Source organism: Leguminivora glycinivorella, chromosome 17 (assembly GCF_023078275.1).
Source record: "Leguminivora glycinivorella isolate SPB_JAAS2020 chromosome 17, LegGlyc_1.1, whole genome shotgun sequence".
Lineage (NCBI taxonomy): Eukaryota > Metazoa > Arthropoda > Insecta > Lepidoptera > Tortricidae > Leguminivora > Leguminivora glycinivorella.
The window spans coordinates 18,506,394-18,523,408 of record NC_062987.1 but is presented as its reverse complement, the minus strand read 5'-3'; positions in this window follow the sequence as shown (position 1 = coordinate 18,523,408).

Here is a 17,015-nt window from a genome sequence, read left to right as displayed (position 1 = left end):
TCAGTTTCTCATTATTACATTAGTTTACTGCATAATAAGCTATCGATATTACACTTTAAACAACGTTAATGAGCAAAAGAAAGATAAATTATTCACGACACGATACCGCTAAGATGGCGTTCGAACCGGAAGTCGAATACTTCGGTATAAAAAACTGACGTATGAAGAAATGTCACTTTTGACAGTGACTAACGAGAGTCCATGTTCAAAAAGCTTTAGTGTTTTAATTATCATCGTCATCATCAATGTTATATCGGCCATTTATCGCCCACTGCTGAACATATAGGCATATCTTCTTGTACGCCATTTCAACATTTATAACAGTGACCGACGTAATTGAATTGACGAAAGTCCAGTTACGGTAGTGATATAAATAATAACATCAAAACCATCATAAATTTGTAATTCAGAATCTACCTTCGATTGTTATTTCTAAGACAAAAGTATGTTATTCCGATATTTTCTTTTGTTATTGGCCATTGTATTTGCCGTATATTGTATCTCTACATATCTACATTAGACAATACATTATGTTGCTATGACAACAAAAGCTGAACATAATAAATGACTTTTATCATGAGACTAGCTGTTGCCCGCGGCTTCGCTCGCGTTAAATTCGAAAATTGCGGAATGCTCCAAACAAATTTCCATCCCCCCATTTCAGGGAAGTGGGGGGTCAGGAAGAGACAAAAAGTAGCCTATGTCACTCTCTATCCCTTCAACTATCTCCATTTAAAAAATCACGTGAATTCGTCGATCCGTTTTGCCGTGAAAAACGGACAAACAAACAGACACACAGTCACACACACTTTCCCATTTATAATATTAAGTATGGATTCATTTGGGTATGTATTTTAAGTAAAATAACTGTAATCTTGTTGGTTATAGAATATATATGATGAAACCCCCAAAAACAGTTACTGTACATAATTTTAGACTGTTTACCAAGCTTTGCCAGCAAACTTTTGCTGACAAAGATTTCTTGCAGAAAAAACGATATTTGGAATTTGAGCTCAGGATTGTTTTAAGAATGTCTTCTAATTATAAGAAAAAATTGGGCTGTAAGTATGAAAAATTATATAAAGTAATTGAGTTGATCGTGACGTCACTCAACTCGATGTAATATTAATTCCATAGCTAACCGTTAAAATTTGTTTTGACAGTTATTAATAACCTAACCACAAAATTAAAATTTTGAAAAAACCTCCGACCGCGACCTAGTGGACCGATTTTCATGAAACATGGCTAAGAACACTCCCGACTAACACAGCTTTCAAATAAAAAAAACTAAATCGAAATCGGTTCATCCGTTCAAGAGCTACGATGCCACAGACAGACACACACACAGACAGACAAACAGACAGACAGACAGACAGACAGACAGACAGACAGACAGACAGACACGTCAAACTTATAACACCCCGTCGTTTTTGCGTCGGGGGTTAAAAATAAGTTTTTGTGTTTTTATTAAGTATTATTTATTCAGGTATAAATGGGCTTACTCTTGGCCACAGACTAGCCAAAGGCAAAGACGTGGCCTACGATGGAGTGAGCTCGCCCAGAAGATGCCTGTTCACCCTAGATTTGAAAAAATCCTGAAGCAAAGCTTAAACGAAAAAAGCTTATTATTATAACTAAAATCTAGGGAGTATTGGGCTCATTTCGAAGAACAGAAATGCTCGCTTAATTTCGAAAGGAGAATCTTGATATGATGAAAATAATGGTGATTGTTATGTGACGTTCAAAAATCTTATACCTACATGTGTAGGTAATATTGGACGCAAAGGCTTTTTTCTAGGCATTACATGTTACGCCAGACGCGCAATACGATCGTAACAAATGATTGGTCGATATTTCTTGCTATCTAATATTCGACTTCGAAATATACAGGATGACATGCGGCCTGCGGCTGTCGCGAGTTAAAACACTCGTTGACAAAATCCCCCTTACATCCCTTGTTGCACAATATACTATTATTAGCTAGATTAAACATGTGCTTGCATATAGAATAAAATAGAATATTCTTTATTTAACATCAATTTCGGAAAAATATATAACAGAGGTAGATACAACGCAATGTTATTATTGCCATGGCAAGCCGAAACGCTGATTTTCAGTGGGTCCCTGACTTATTGCCTCCCCAACATCAAGCGTTTAGCCAGCGTAGCGACATGCCAACTGTATGGCAAAGCCTGACGCTGCTTTTTCCTAACTGATGGCCCGACCCTACGCTCGCGAGAAGCTAGATGTGTGTGGGGTGCTAAACTAAAACGAATGACGTCACAAACATCAAGCAGTTGTGGAATATCTTTTAGATATCATATCCAGATGGCGCTGATCTCCGCCTCGCAATAGTGGGTGCGTTCAGATATCTCGGAAGGGCAGGCCGCACAGCTGCGTTCGTGGCCCACAAACTGGTCTCGCCGGAAGATCAGCGCTGACCCCTAGGTCTGCATTTATGCTGAGGCGGGACCATTTCGTGGTAAGCCCGACATACTTTTTTTTTCTAATCTTATTTTTTTGTAATTATGAATTACTTATGTAAATAATTTATGTGTTTACCATGAAATTTTTGCCAATACGAGCACCAAAATAACATATTGCACAAGTTTTTGTCCCAATTTTGCGGCTCTGTGAGCCCCGGAAATGTTTGTCCGGTTTATGGAACGCTCAGGCTCATGTAGTTTGCTTCCCTTATTTCGGGTACTACAGGTTGCGATTCGACTTTATTTACATACATTTGGCTGTTTTATGAGAAGAGGCAAATGAGCAGACATATTGCTGGGACCACCGCCGCCCATGCTGTGCGTTGCCGGCCTTTAAGACGGGAGTAAACGATTGCCTTGAAGGTTCGAAAGGGTCGGAAATACCGCAGGCGACAGTTAGTTCTTTTTTTTTATCTATTTATTTATTATAAATGGGCTTACTTTTGAGTTTTGACCACCGACTAGCCAAAGGCAAAGACGTGGCCTACGATGGACACAGGCCTACAGTTTAGCCGTGCGAGGCAGAAAGTTACTGCAGAAACGCATAGTTCATATCATATCATTCTTTATTGCAACCATGTTTATATTACATAGCATGGTATTCAAATATTATAAGGGACCGTCCACACTCAAGAGACGCATGTCCAACGACGTGGAACGGACGTCAGCGCCACGCCGCCTGAATGTAATTTAAAAAACGTATCCTCAGTACATTTTGTATAGGAAGGACGTAAGATGCGACCCCAGGCGGCACGGCGTGCGACGAGCGACGCGTCGCCTGGGGCGCGCCAAGCGACGTCCCTTGCGCGTCCTTCCTATACAAAATGTACTGAGGAGACGTTTTTTAAATTACATTCAGGCGGCGTGGCGCTGACGTCCGTTCCGCGTCTGCGGACATGCGTCTCTTGAGTGTGGACGGTCCCTAAAGTAGGTACATGATACCCTGTTAGGGCATGGAAATAATCTTAAAAACTACTGATGGCTACAAATACTTAATAAACTAAAACTAAAGCAAAAATTTGTCTTAATATAATTCTATACATTGAGAATTTAACAATAATTAATTAGTTTCTGACAGAAATTTCAAGTAAGTATTTCATGATCATTTCGTTAAGGGCAAATTTTATCTTCGACGATTTTGTAGTCAGGGGCCTATTGCATAACATTCCCATCCAATTCCTTTTTTAAGAAAGACTGTTAGCATATCCTATACAAAACAGTGCATCATGAAATTTCATACATATGGCACAAAAAAAAAACTACAAAAAAACTAAATTTGGGCATAGTAAAACTAGGTCCCACCCTGTATTCGTAGACCAAGATCCATTGACTAAATCGCCAAATAACCTATTGCGCGTGTTTCTCCCCGAATGTTGCGGATCAGCGAAGCTTGTAAATGGTTATGTCATGACCTGTCACAAAAACAAGTTGAATGCGGCCCCTGACATGTTTTTCTCTTCTATAAAGCCTTCGGGTAATATACATGGTTTACGCACAGCCATTCTTTTAAATTGTGTTTAGGCTATTCCTTTTTTCAGGCCTAGGCCTGAAAATTAGTACAATACTTTTTGAGCAATTCCCGAAAAGTTTGTACATTTGGATCACGTCTCCCATTTTGATAAAAGTTGGTAGGCTGATAGAGTCCATGATGCTGAGCAAGATCCACTAGGTTTCCCAAAATGTCCTATGTAGTTTGTATGAAACTTTCCTTTTTAGGGTTCCGTAGTCAACTAGGAACCCTTATTGTTCCGCCATGTCTGTCTGTCCGTCCGTCCGTCCGTCCGCGGATAATCTCAGTGACCCTTAGCACTAGAAAGCTGAAATTTGGTACCAATACGTATATCAATCACGCCGACAAAGTGGTAAAATAAAAAGTGGAAAAAATGTTTTGTTAGGGTACCCCCCCCCTACATGTAAAGTGGGGACTGATTTTTTTTTTTCATTCCAACCCCAACGTGTGATATATTGTTGGATAGGTATTTAAAAATGAATACGGGTTTACTAAAATCGTTTTTTGATAACATTAATATTTTCGGAAATAATCGCTCCTAAAGGAAAAAAAAGTGTGTCCCCCCCCCTTTAACTTTTGAACCATGTTTTTAAAAATATGAAAAAATCACAAAAGTGAACTTTATAAAGACTTTCTAGGAAAATTATTTTGAACTTGATACGTTCAGTAGTTTTTGAGAAAAATACGGAAAACTACGGAACCCTACACTGAGCGTGGCCCGACACGCTCTTGGCCGGTTTTTTTGTTACCAGATTTCTATACATTTTCGGTACCAAAAAAGGAAAGTTTTATACAATCAACCTAGGACATTTTGGGAAGCCTAGTGGATCTTGCTCAGCATCATGGACTCTATCAGCCTACCAATTTTTATCCAAATCGGAGACGTGATCCAAATGTATAATACGAACTTTTCGGGAATTGCTGTTTTAGGTATGTGCTCATGCTCATGTCATGTTTTTGATAGACTTAATGTTGCGCATGTGGTAGCTGGTTAATTTTACCACCCCCTTTCTTCCCGTGGGCGTCGTAGAAGTCAACTGTGGGATATGGGTTAAATTGTGGTGTAGGCGAGAGGCTGGTAACCTGTCACTGCAATGTCAGTGTCTTTTTCTCTCAACGCCTTTATTGCCAAGAGTGGCACTGAAACTTGAGTAGTTTCATGTGCTCTGCCTACCCTTTTATGTGATACAACCGTTTTTGTATGCATTTAAGTTAGAAAACTAACATTAACACTGACGCTACTATGTTTTAGGCTTAATCTTATACGTTAAATTTCTCACATAGGTAGGTTTTTTATACTATGTACGCCTGATGGAAAGCGGTCACCGTAACCTATGGACGCCTGCAACTCAAAGAGTGTCACATGCGCGTTGCCACCCCATTACAAACTTGTACACTCCCTTTTACTGTTTTAAGTATATACACCGTGTTTTTTTTGTTTTCCGTTAAATTTATCCCCTGTATCTATATCACTTTTAGTTAAATTTGCAAAAAGAAATTTTCATCTTTTCTATACATAATAAATGAATGTATTAGTGTGAGAGACCCTTAAGAATAACATTCAAGTTAGTGTCAAGTGATTGACGTCACATGTCAAAACAAATAACATTATTAGGAATTGGTAAAGGCTGTCACACAAGTGTTCAGTAACTATCTTTATTTTTTTTAATAACTCGATAACCGTAAGAGTTAAGACGCTAGTTTCTTAGAGAAATCAATTGTATTTGATCTAAAGAACCTTCCCTTAAAGTTATCAGAATTCAATAAAAGCAGGGTGTATAAGTACACAGCGAAAAGGAGTGTACAAGTTCTAAGGAGGGTTAAAGAACTGCGGAATAAAAAATTGGTATACTTACAAAGTTGTCTAGAGATTTTGTCTCTTTTTCGACCCAGTGGCCCAGTGATGGCGCCACGGATCATTTGAGATTATTATTGGCAGTAAATTTTATAGCAAATGCCATTGAATGCCATAGAACGATAATGTTTCCTGGGTCAAGAGGTCAAGTGTCAGGGACATAGAGTACATCTTTTAGACTCAGCACTAGTTTTTTTTAGCTTAAATATTGCATAGGAAATAAAGTAAACAAGGTGAACATAACAGCATTTTATTAACCAATCGACAACCAAATGAAATTCAAAACAATTTACTGTTTTTTTTTTGCGGAAAAATGCAAGAGTAATATAGAGAACGCAAAGATGTTCCTAGCGAAAAATAACCTTAATTTTGTAATAAATACCTACGTAAATTTGCCCGTGTGGTGACAGGTTAAGAATTTCACCACCCCTTTCTTCACGTGGGTGTGGAAGAAGTCGACTGTGGGATATGGGTTAAATTGTGGGTGGTGCAATCAAGTGGCTGTCAACCTGTCAATACAATGTCACAATTTGGATTTCTTTCAACCCCTTTTTGCCAAGAGTGGCAGTGAAACTTGAGTAGTTCATGTGCTTTGCCTACCCCTTTATGGGATACAGGCGTGATTATATGTCATGTGTGTGTGTAAATTTACAAATTTTGCCATGGTCTTGCCGTCTTTACTTATACCATGGTAATTTATTGAAACATTTTCATGATTGCCCTCTGTACTCACATGAATGCAATAATTGACATATTTTCTCCTGCCATACGAATGTTTGAAAATCTCAATTGTTGTTAATTTTGAGACTTTCAAATATTTTTTTTAAGTTTTTGTAACATCACGAATATAATGTAGAATCTGTGCGGAAAGAGAAGACATACATATAATCACGCTTGTATCCCATAAAGGGTTAGACAGAGCACATGAACTAAAAAGTTTCAGTGCCAATCTTGACAAAAAGTGTTTGAAAGAAATCCAAATTGTGACATTGTAATGACAGGGCAGTCTCTCGCCTACGCCACAATTAACACATGTCCCACAGTCGACTTCTACGACACCCATGGGAAGAAAAGGGGTGGTGAAATTCTTAACCCGTCACTACACGGCGGAAAGAGAAGAGACGTTAAATATCCCCATACATCTCACAACGGTCCCATACCTTTTACGGCTGTTCTCTGTCCGAACAGACTTCGTATCCGAATAGCACAAACGCTCACGAAACGAAATGCTCGTAAATATCTGTCTCTATCGCTCTTGCGTATTGCGCGACAAAGCCAGACTACCTTTCGCGGCGTTTCGTTTTCATTTCGCGTCGCAAAATGCCATTCGGCTACGGCACCAGACTCGAGCTGTATTGACAAGTGGTCTGTGGGTCACAGATAACTATCACTCGGGCTCAGCCAGTCTACTTCGCTTCAAGAGCTCTTTTAAGACTATGTGTGTCGTTAGTTTTTAGGACTTCTTACACAAAGCCTTTCTTTAGAACCATATTCTCATCTTTATATGAAACTAGCTTTTGCCCGCGGCTTCGCTCTCGTTAGAAAGAGACAAACTGTAGCCTATGTCACTCTCCAACTGTTCACCTATTTTCAATTTAAAAAAATCACGTCAAGTCGTAGCTCAGCAATTCCCGATAAGTTTGTACATTTGGATCACGTTTCTGATTTGGATAAAAATTGCCTCCAGGACCACCAAGTTGAATTCCTAAAATGTTGGATTTGCAAAAAGTTGAATTTGCAGGATGTTGTATGTTAAAATGTTGAATTTGCATTCTGTTGAGTTTTTTTTATGTCCAAATTGCATAAAGTTGAATTTGCAGCTTGTTGAATCCTAAAATGTTGAATTTGCAGAAAGTTGATTTTGCGGTATGGTGAACCCTAAAATGTTGAATTTCCATAAGATTGAATTTGCGGTAGGTACCTACAAAGGTCCCGAGTGATACTTTAACAGCTGAGAGGGTTACTAATGACCCTAAGTGCGATACAAGTGAAAAAATTTCGTAGTTCGAAAAAAATGAGTTTCAATTTTTTCCGCTTAAATAGGAATCAGGGTATTGACCTTGTCGGCTGTTGAAGTAGGGTGCATTGGGGTAATTTCGAACGTCGTCTAATTTTGAAAGTCACATAATAATCACCATTATTTCCATCATATCAAGATTCCCCTTTCGAAATTACCCGAGCATTTCTGTATGTCGAAATTATCTCAATGCACCCTATTGACTTTTGTTACATGCTATATAGTTTCAGGGCATATTAAAACTTTTTATTTATTTTTTTAAACTTTATTGCACAATACAGAAGTATAAATGGCGAACTTAATGCTTTGAGACATTCTCTAACAGTCAACCAATGGGCTATACCAGAAAGATTAAGTAGGTCTTTAGTGTTAAACGGTATTTGGTTTATTTGGTAATTTTTAAGTGATTTCTTCAGAGAATCGAGGACTCTTTTAATCCTGATAGCCTGATAGGAGAAAGGAACTGTCCCAAGATTTGTTTCCCATTCCGTTTACCATTTTTTCATAGCTATATCGGTTAATGGGATGGACAATCCCAAAAATGTCTGGAAATCTTGGGACAATTTTTTTCTCCTATTAGGACCAAAAAAAGTACCCATGTTAAAAAAAGATTCCAGGAATATAAACTTGACTTCCTAAAATGTTGAAATCCCGAAATGTTGAAAGTATACATTTTGAGAATTCAACTTTTTAATATTTCAACGTTATAAGAATTCAACATTTTGCGAAACTGAAAAAAATCAACATTCTGGGAAAGTCAACATTTCGGGATTTCAACATTTTAGGAATTCAACTTGGTGGTCCTGGAGGAAAAATTGGTAGGCTGATAGAGTCCATAATGCTGAGCAAGATCCACTAGGTTTCCCAAAATGTCGTGTGCTAGGAACGCGCCTCTTTCATATATTTAATCGCCAGTATCCGAGATGTGACGAATCTTTGTTGATTTTTAGTGGTTCCTAGTGATATTATATGTATCAGTCCGAATACATGTACAGTAGTGAAAGAATTATCCTTTAACTCCTAACCATTGAGGAGTTGACCTTCCATCATCAGCTCAGTTGATTTTTAGTGGTTCCTAGTGATATTATATGTATCAGTCCGAATACATGTACAGTAGTGAAAGAATTATCCTTAAACTCCTAACCATTGAGGAGTTGACCTTCCATCATCAGCTCAGCCACATAAAATTATTACCATCAGACGTAAATACTGGTGTACCTTTGAAAAATAGAGTAAAAACATTACATGTGCCTATAATATTTGAAGAGTTCCCTCGATTTCTCCAGGATCCCATCATCAGACCCTGACTTGGTGCCAATGGGACCATCTCGGGGTTATACCGGTTCGATCAAAAAAAAAAATTTTGAAAATCGGTCCACGATTCTCGGAGATATCGAGTAACATACATACAAAAAAAAAAAAAAAAAAAAAAAAACATTCAGTCGAATTGAGAACCTCCTCCTTTTTTGAAGTCGGTTAAAAACAAATCGACTCAGTAGCAGAAAGTTGTTTTCCAACAAGAGAATTAAGTTACGTATCCCGTAACTAATGAATATTAATCCCGCTGATGGGGATTATGAATGTAATTACAGAACGATGCATAAATAAACGGAATAAATGGCTGTTTACGAGATACCGTTTAATTTGTTGTTTACAATTTGAGCACTTTGGAATGAGATTTTTCCCCTCCCTAGCTCGGAAACACGTGTTTTGTCCTTTAATAGCAGCGGGTAAAAACGCATTTTATCCACTAGTGGGTAAAGTAATTTGACCTTGAATATAGTCAAATTAACTGTTTTAAAATTGATAAAAGTAGGTAAATCTAGTAATAAAGATGATTTACCACCTGTGGAACTACTGGAATCAGTGATAAACGCATTTTTTGCGTTGTAGTTTCCTCGCTATAGTGAGGGGAAAAGTTTTGTGTTACACTCGGGTGCAAATGTATTTTACTTCTCGTGTGTTAAAAAACTCGCAAGTTCAGGATTCTATTCTCGAACCACTCGCTTCGCTCGTGGTTCAACTATAGAATCCTTTCACTTGCTTGTTTTTCAATTCCACACTCGGCGTTAAAATACAACTTTGCCCCCTTGTATAACAAATAACTATAATTATACAGGCTGATCAATCCAAAACGGAGATGAAGAACGAAACAGAAACGGATAAACGGGAGAAACGGATGGAGAAGTTAGGAATTATGAGAGATAGCGACCCTCCTCCTTGCGTTATCCCGGCATTTGCCACGGCTCATGGGAGCCTGGGGTCCGCTTTGACAACTAATCCCAAGATTTGGCGTAGGCACTAGTTTTTACGAAAGCGACTGCCATCTGACCTTCCAACCCGAAGGGTAAACTAGACCTTATTGGAATTAGTCCGGTTTCCTCACGATGTTTTCCTTCACCGAAAAGCGACTGGCAAATATCAAATGACATTTCGCACATAAATTCCGAAAAACTCATTGGTGCGAGCCGGGGTTCGAACCCGTGACCTCCGGAACGAAAGACACAAGTACTTAGAAATTGCGGAGAGATATAGCGACATCTAGCTTATAATAAGAGTTTTAAATGATTCACGGTTCATATTCAGTGAACGCAGACGACGCGCGTGAATGAGGGCAGATCGTCTACGCAACATTGACATCCTCCCACCGTCTTCACTTTCCCGTGATCATGCAGCTGCATCAAAATATCGGTACCTCAATAAAAATCAAAAAGGTAATCACGGTTTATATCCCGGTCAATATAAGTCTTACGACATCTAGCTTTTCTTACGAAACATGGCTTCGATTTCAAATTTAATAATAATGACAGGACTCTCTACCTCTGGCTTGCCTTGGCTGGCCGTCCAGAGTGGAGTCGTTAGGGCTACATGCCCCAGGGGTGGAAGTGAAAATTTGCGTAAGACGCGAGTTGGTACAGTGGCTTAACGGCCACTGGGCAGAAAGCGGTGTACACCTCTCGACACCCTTGAGTTCTCACACCGGTGTTGCGTTGCCCTTGAGCCATCTTGGATGTCGCTTTTTGTGGGGGCCCATCTTGTGGGGACGAGTCACCGTCTGCCAGAAATAAAATTGGATACCGTTTTATTAGGCAGGCGTCCGGTTTTTTATCCCATAGCCCAGTATTTAGTCCATCACTTTCATCCAATAGCCCAGTTCAGTTTAGGTTCCATTAACTCTCAAATAGTCCTTACACCCTGGCGGGTGTTGCCTCTGCGTGTGTCCCATGATACGGGTAAGGGCAACACCCGCTCGGTGTACCCCTTACATTTCATTAAAGTGTCAAAAGGGCCTCTACGCTTTGGCTTCGGCCCCGCGCACGCCTCCCAAAGGTCCGGAACACCATTGTTCCGTGATGGGAAAGATGACACAAAAATGACAACAATAATAATGCCATCAACAACAAAAACTCGCAGAATTAGTACCTAATATGGTTTACATGACTTCGAGCAGGTTCGATTCCGGATTATGTATAAGAGATTTTTAAAAAGTTTGAAAGTCATTATTATCAAATTTAGAATAGAAGACATTTTTCCTACAAACAGATGTCGCTATCTCTCATAGTTTCTGACTTCTCCATACTGACCGTTGTGGATTGATCATCCGGATAGATTTTTGACTTTCTGTTTGGCGACGGGATAAAAAATTCACCACCATTTTCCTCCCCTTTGGGTCGTAGAAGCCGTCTGTGCGATTTTGTTCCAAAAAATTGTGAAGTGGGCGATGAACTAGCAATCTGTAATATCACAACTTCGTTTTATTTTCTTATTTATACAGTACCAATCAATCTCTTGGACTCAAAAGAGCATTTCTTTTTTTTTTGCCAGTTTTATGAAGTGTGATATTTTTGAAAAAAAAAAAATGCAATTTCTACTCAGAATTACTATCTTTTTCAATCCTAGTAGTTAAAAAAATTGTCCCATACGATTTTTTCTTATTTTGTGGTACCAGGTTTTCCGTACATGTTGTATGGGGTAACAAAAGAGGAAAGTAACAAAAATGTATAGAAATTCTGGGACACTTTTTGTCTCCCAGTGAAATTGAAAGTACTCGTGATTCTGAGTACAATTGACCTAAAATTCCCTAAAACAATCAAAATTGTTTTATTGGCAAAAAAAAAGAAATGCTCAAAAATTACATTTCTTCAACAAAAAACGTCATCTTTAAGTAACATACTTCAAAATCTGTTACTTACCTTATTCAACTCGTCGTCACAAAATTACAGATATTTTCAATAGAGCAGACAATACAGAAAAGTACGATAACTTTTCATAATTCAAATAACTTCATCTTCGATTCCTACTAGATAACTCAGCGAAACTTCTTTCACTTAGTTACATAGCTCTTTCCATTCCCTGACTGATTTAAATTCCATCTTACTCCCGCCTCCCCTTTTCCTCCCGGGGAAAGTTAAATCTTGAATATATTGGTTTTTGCAAAGATATATGTAGCTCTGTAATAGATAAATGATGTGTAAGAAAAGTCGTAATGTGGAAAAATCAAGAAAAAATGATGCTCGTTTAGATAGCGCCACTCCTTTGGCTGATACTCCGTTATGGCTTTTATACACATAATATCAGTGAAATTAGAAATTGGGTCAAATTGTCAACTGAGGTTTTTTGATAACGACGAACCTGTGAAAATAAGATCTGTAGAAGCAATTTATAATATGTATATTTCACACACAAGTTCCTAGAAACTTATTATGTAGTACGAGCCGGGGTTCAAACCCGCGCCTCCGTATTGAAAGTCGCACGCTCTTACCGCTACGCCAATAGCGCTAAAAAATAAAGTAAAAAAAAACCGGCCAAGAGCGTGTCGGGCCACGCTTAGTGTAGGGTTCCGTAGTTTTCCGTATTTTTCTCAAAAACTACTGAACCTATCAAGTTCAAAACAATTTTCCTAGAAAGTCTTTATAAAGTTCTACTTTTGTGATTTTTTCCATATTTTTTAAACATATGGTTCAAAAGTTAGAGGGGGGGACGCACTTTTTTTTCCTTTAGGAGCGATTATTTCCGAAAATATTAATATTATCAAAAAACGATCTTAGTAAACCCTTATTAATTTTTAAATACCTATCCAACAATATATCACACGTTGGGGTTGGAATGAAAAAAAATATCAGCCCCCACTTTACATGTAGGGGGGGTACCCTAATAAAACATTTTTTTCCATTTTTTATTTTTGCACTTTGTCGGCGTAATTGATATACATATTGGTACCAAATTTCAGCTTTCTAGTGCTAACGGTTGCGGAGATTATCCGCGGACGGACGGACGGACGGACGGACGGACGGACGGACGGACGGACGGACGGACGGACGGACAGACAGACATGGCGAAACTATAAGGGTTCCTGGTTGACTACGGAACCCTAAAAAACTAGATACGTATACGAGTAAGGTACAGCGGGGCAAATCTCGACTGGGGGACAATTGTGACTTTTCCATTTTTTCCAATGTTTGCATTATTAAATAGTGTCCGCCGGTTATATATGGCAGGCGTGGTCAGTGGATACATGTAGAACTCAACATCATAGTGTAAAAATGGAATAAATACATACATACATACATACATACAATCACGCCTGTTTGCCATAAAGGTGTAGGCAGAGCACATGAAACTGCTAAAGTTAAAGTGCCACCCTTGGCAAATAAGGGGTTGAAAGAAAACGAAACTGTGACATTGCAGTGACAGGTTGCCAGCCTCTTACGCCACAATTGACCCCATATCCCACAGTCGCCTTCTACGACACCCACGGGAAGAAGGGGTGGTGAAATTCTTAACCCGTCACCACACGGAAAGCGGCGGAAGGGGGCGGGTGTGGAAAGAATGGATTAGTTACAATTGCCCCTCAGTCAAGATTTGCCCCGCTGTTTATACTTTGGACGGTACTGTAATACATATTACGAGTCCGTAACGCCCTGGCTGGCAAACACGGTCGCGTGATTAACGAATAAATGATATAAGGTTCGTCCGTTCTTTTCGCACTATTTGTAATTGCGATAGGGACGCACTGATGCGATACAGTTTATCACACTAGTGTGCTACGCCCGCTGATCTTAAAAGCAGAAAAGCGACATTTAAAATAAAAGATAAGATAAAACATAAGATAAGCTACCGGAAGCAGCCCATTATAGCCTTTTCTTGGCCGAGAAGAACTAATAGAGTTGATTTACGAGGACTTTCGCGACACTAAAGTGTTATCAGATTATATTAAATATATCTAAGGATTTAGTGTTGAAAGTTGAAACTGTGGCTTGTGAAAATGATATATGTGTTACTGTAAAAGCCCGAGGTAAGGTAAATCCTAAGATTTCACTAAAACCTAGGTATTAAGCATTATAAAAACGGCTGTTGCCATACGGTTTTCGTCAAAGATTTAACATATTCTTCTTCGTCGAAATCTCATGACTGATGAGGTCGTGACCACCATAAGTCGCTGTACGTTGCAGTGCTCTCCACTCAGGATCTTTTGCTTTCCTAAAGGATCCCTGGAGCCCAACGCGTGTGATCTTTTTATTGTTTAACATATACCGTGGTAGGATTTAGTTGAACAAAAGACAGTCGCTTCCATGTACCTTAAATAAAAGAGAGGGAGCGATTTATTAGTCCATCGCTCGGCGACGAACTATCAACTCGCTCGCGCTATCATCGCGTCTCTTTTATTTACACGGGAGCCACTATCTTTTGTTCTTTTCTATCGCCGATTCTTTCTATTACCTACTCGCGTTTGTTGGGACCAGTCAGTGCCTTGGGTCGCATTCCTTTCCCCGGGATGTCCTTTCATTCCCCGGGATGTCCCTTTTTCCCCGGGATGTCCCTTCGACGGGACATCCCGGCGTCCTCTTTTAGTTATGGCACAGAATATATAATAGTACAAGTACAGAAGGGACATCACAAAATGCCGCCATTCCTACCTACATTAACAAACGGACCGCACGCGAGCAGCCGACATTGATATGCGCCGCGGAGGTCGTCGCTGAATTGCTCCAAATTCGGCGATAGGAACCTGGTTATGGACACTCAAATTCCAACCACAATCATTAAAAAAAAAAAGGTCGCATTCCTAGTTTTTACCCCGCAAAACAGAGGATTTCGTAGACGTAGAAAAACACCGTAATCAGGACGACACCTGCCGCGTCTGATTATGTCTTTTGTATGTAAGTGGGGTACTGTGCCTTTGAGTGTCTGTGCTTCAGGTGATTTGGAACATCTGGTCGAGTGCGTAGGAAGGCATAAGTTTAGCTGAAGTTCTATGCGATTTTTTCAACAATTTTCTTTAACTAAGACAGAATTTTCCAGGCAAAAGACTACATGTACCCTACGATAAAGTTACGTTGGTCATGTGCTTACTTTTGACACATTTAAGAATATTTGTATTGTAAAGAATTCAAATTCATTGAGCCAGCGTTAACTAAATTGTTGAAAAAGCGTAAGTATTTATTTAAAACAAGGAAAAATACATATTTACGGAATTTTCGGTGAGTTTTTGAACGGAAATTTGATCGGTGTTCGAAAAATTGGACGTCATCGGAAATTATTAAGGTAGCTATGACTAATTGATAACACCGTCTGACATGTCTCGGCACATTATTGATATACGCGTATTACCTATAAAATTTCTATAATACATTTCGAGGTGTGCAACTACGCAATGTACAGTGTACAGTCAACCAATGGAACCCTAGGCAACTATACAACCATGTCAAAATGACAAGCAGTAGGAGATTTCTTACAATCTGATTCATAACGTCACTATGACATAGTTATACAGTGGTTCCAATTGGTTGACTATACACTGCACTCAAGTGAGTCTAATGAGGTTTCATTTACGAATAACCTAATATCTACGAAATTATATACCAAAAACTACGAGAAAACGGCCCAAATCAATTCAAATCACAAAGGCTAGGTAAACGAGCCCTTTTCACCACTGTTAGTATTCTACTGGTCACACTCACATTAAAATAAATATACCATTCCATTTCCTGTACGTGTACGACATTTGTTTGCGCGCACACTAGCGACTGAAATTTTGCATGAGACGTATTGAAAAAAATATGCCTTGACGAGTGGTACCTAAACCACAGTATAATAAAGATTACTATCGTACAGTATGGCCACTCCCGCTCCCCGCTGAAAGTGCCGCCCACCCCCTCTCGATTACCTCATAGTTATCGCTAGTCAAAAACGCGAACAGTCGACATGTCATATGTCACTCATTGAAGCATAGTACGCGTTCACCTACACGAGCTTAGACTGTGTGCTAGGAACGCGCCTCTTTCATATATTTAATCGCCAGTGTCCAAGGTGTGCCTAGACAATGTGACCAATTTGAAGTCCGGATCGTAATAATTCTAGTTCTACATATTTATATAGGTCCCGTAGCTGAATGGCATTTCTACGACGCGAAACGAAAACGAACCGCCGTGAAAGGTAGTCTGGCTCTGTCGCGCCAATACGCAAGAGCGATAGAGATAGATATCTATCAGCGTTTCGTTTCGTGAGCGTTTATGCATTAGGCTGGTAATTACGCACGCTGGTAATTAAAATGCCTGACTTTGTAACACTGTTTTAAAAATTACCCGTTCATCTCAGTAGCAGTAGGAATCTGGTTAATGGTTATTGGTGCTTGAAGAAAACGGACCTATCTTAGGATATTTGGGCATTTTCAGAATTTGGGTCCAGAATCAGCGTATGTTGTTAAGAAAACTTAACTAGCTGTCAGTTTTGTGACGGTAATTATATAAGAATAAAATCTGCCTAAAAAATACTTTTTCTCACATAACACTTTAAGTTCTCGCGCTTTGTACACATATTTAAAGTCACATACAGGTCGAACGCGATTAATTAAGGTAAAATAATGTTGATTAATCGCGTTCGCCCTGTATGTGACTTTAAATATACTTTTTCTCACATTATCAATGTAGATTATCGCTTAAAGTTTATGTAATTAACACAAAAACAATATATTTCATCACTTGACACTAACTTGACTGTTATTCTTAAGGGTCTCTCACACTAATAAATTCATTTATTATGTATGAAAATGATGAAAAAATTTTTTTGCGAATTTATCTAAAAGTGATATACAGGTTGGTTCCTGATAATGAACCCAGCTACGTGTCGAATTTAACGGAAAACAAG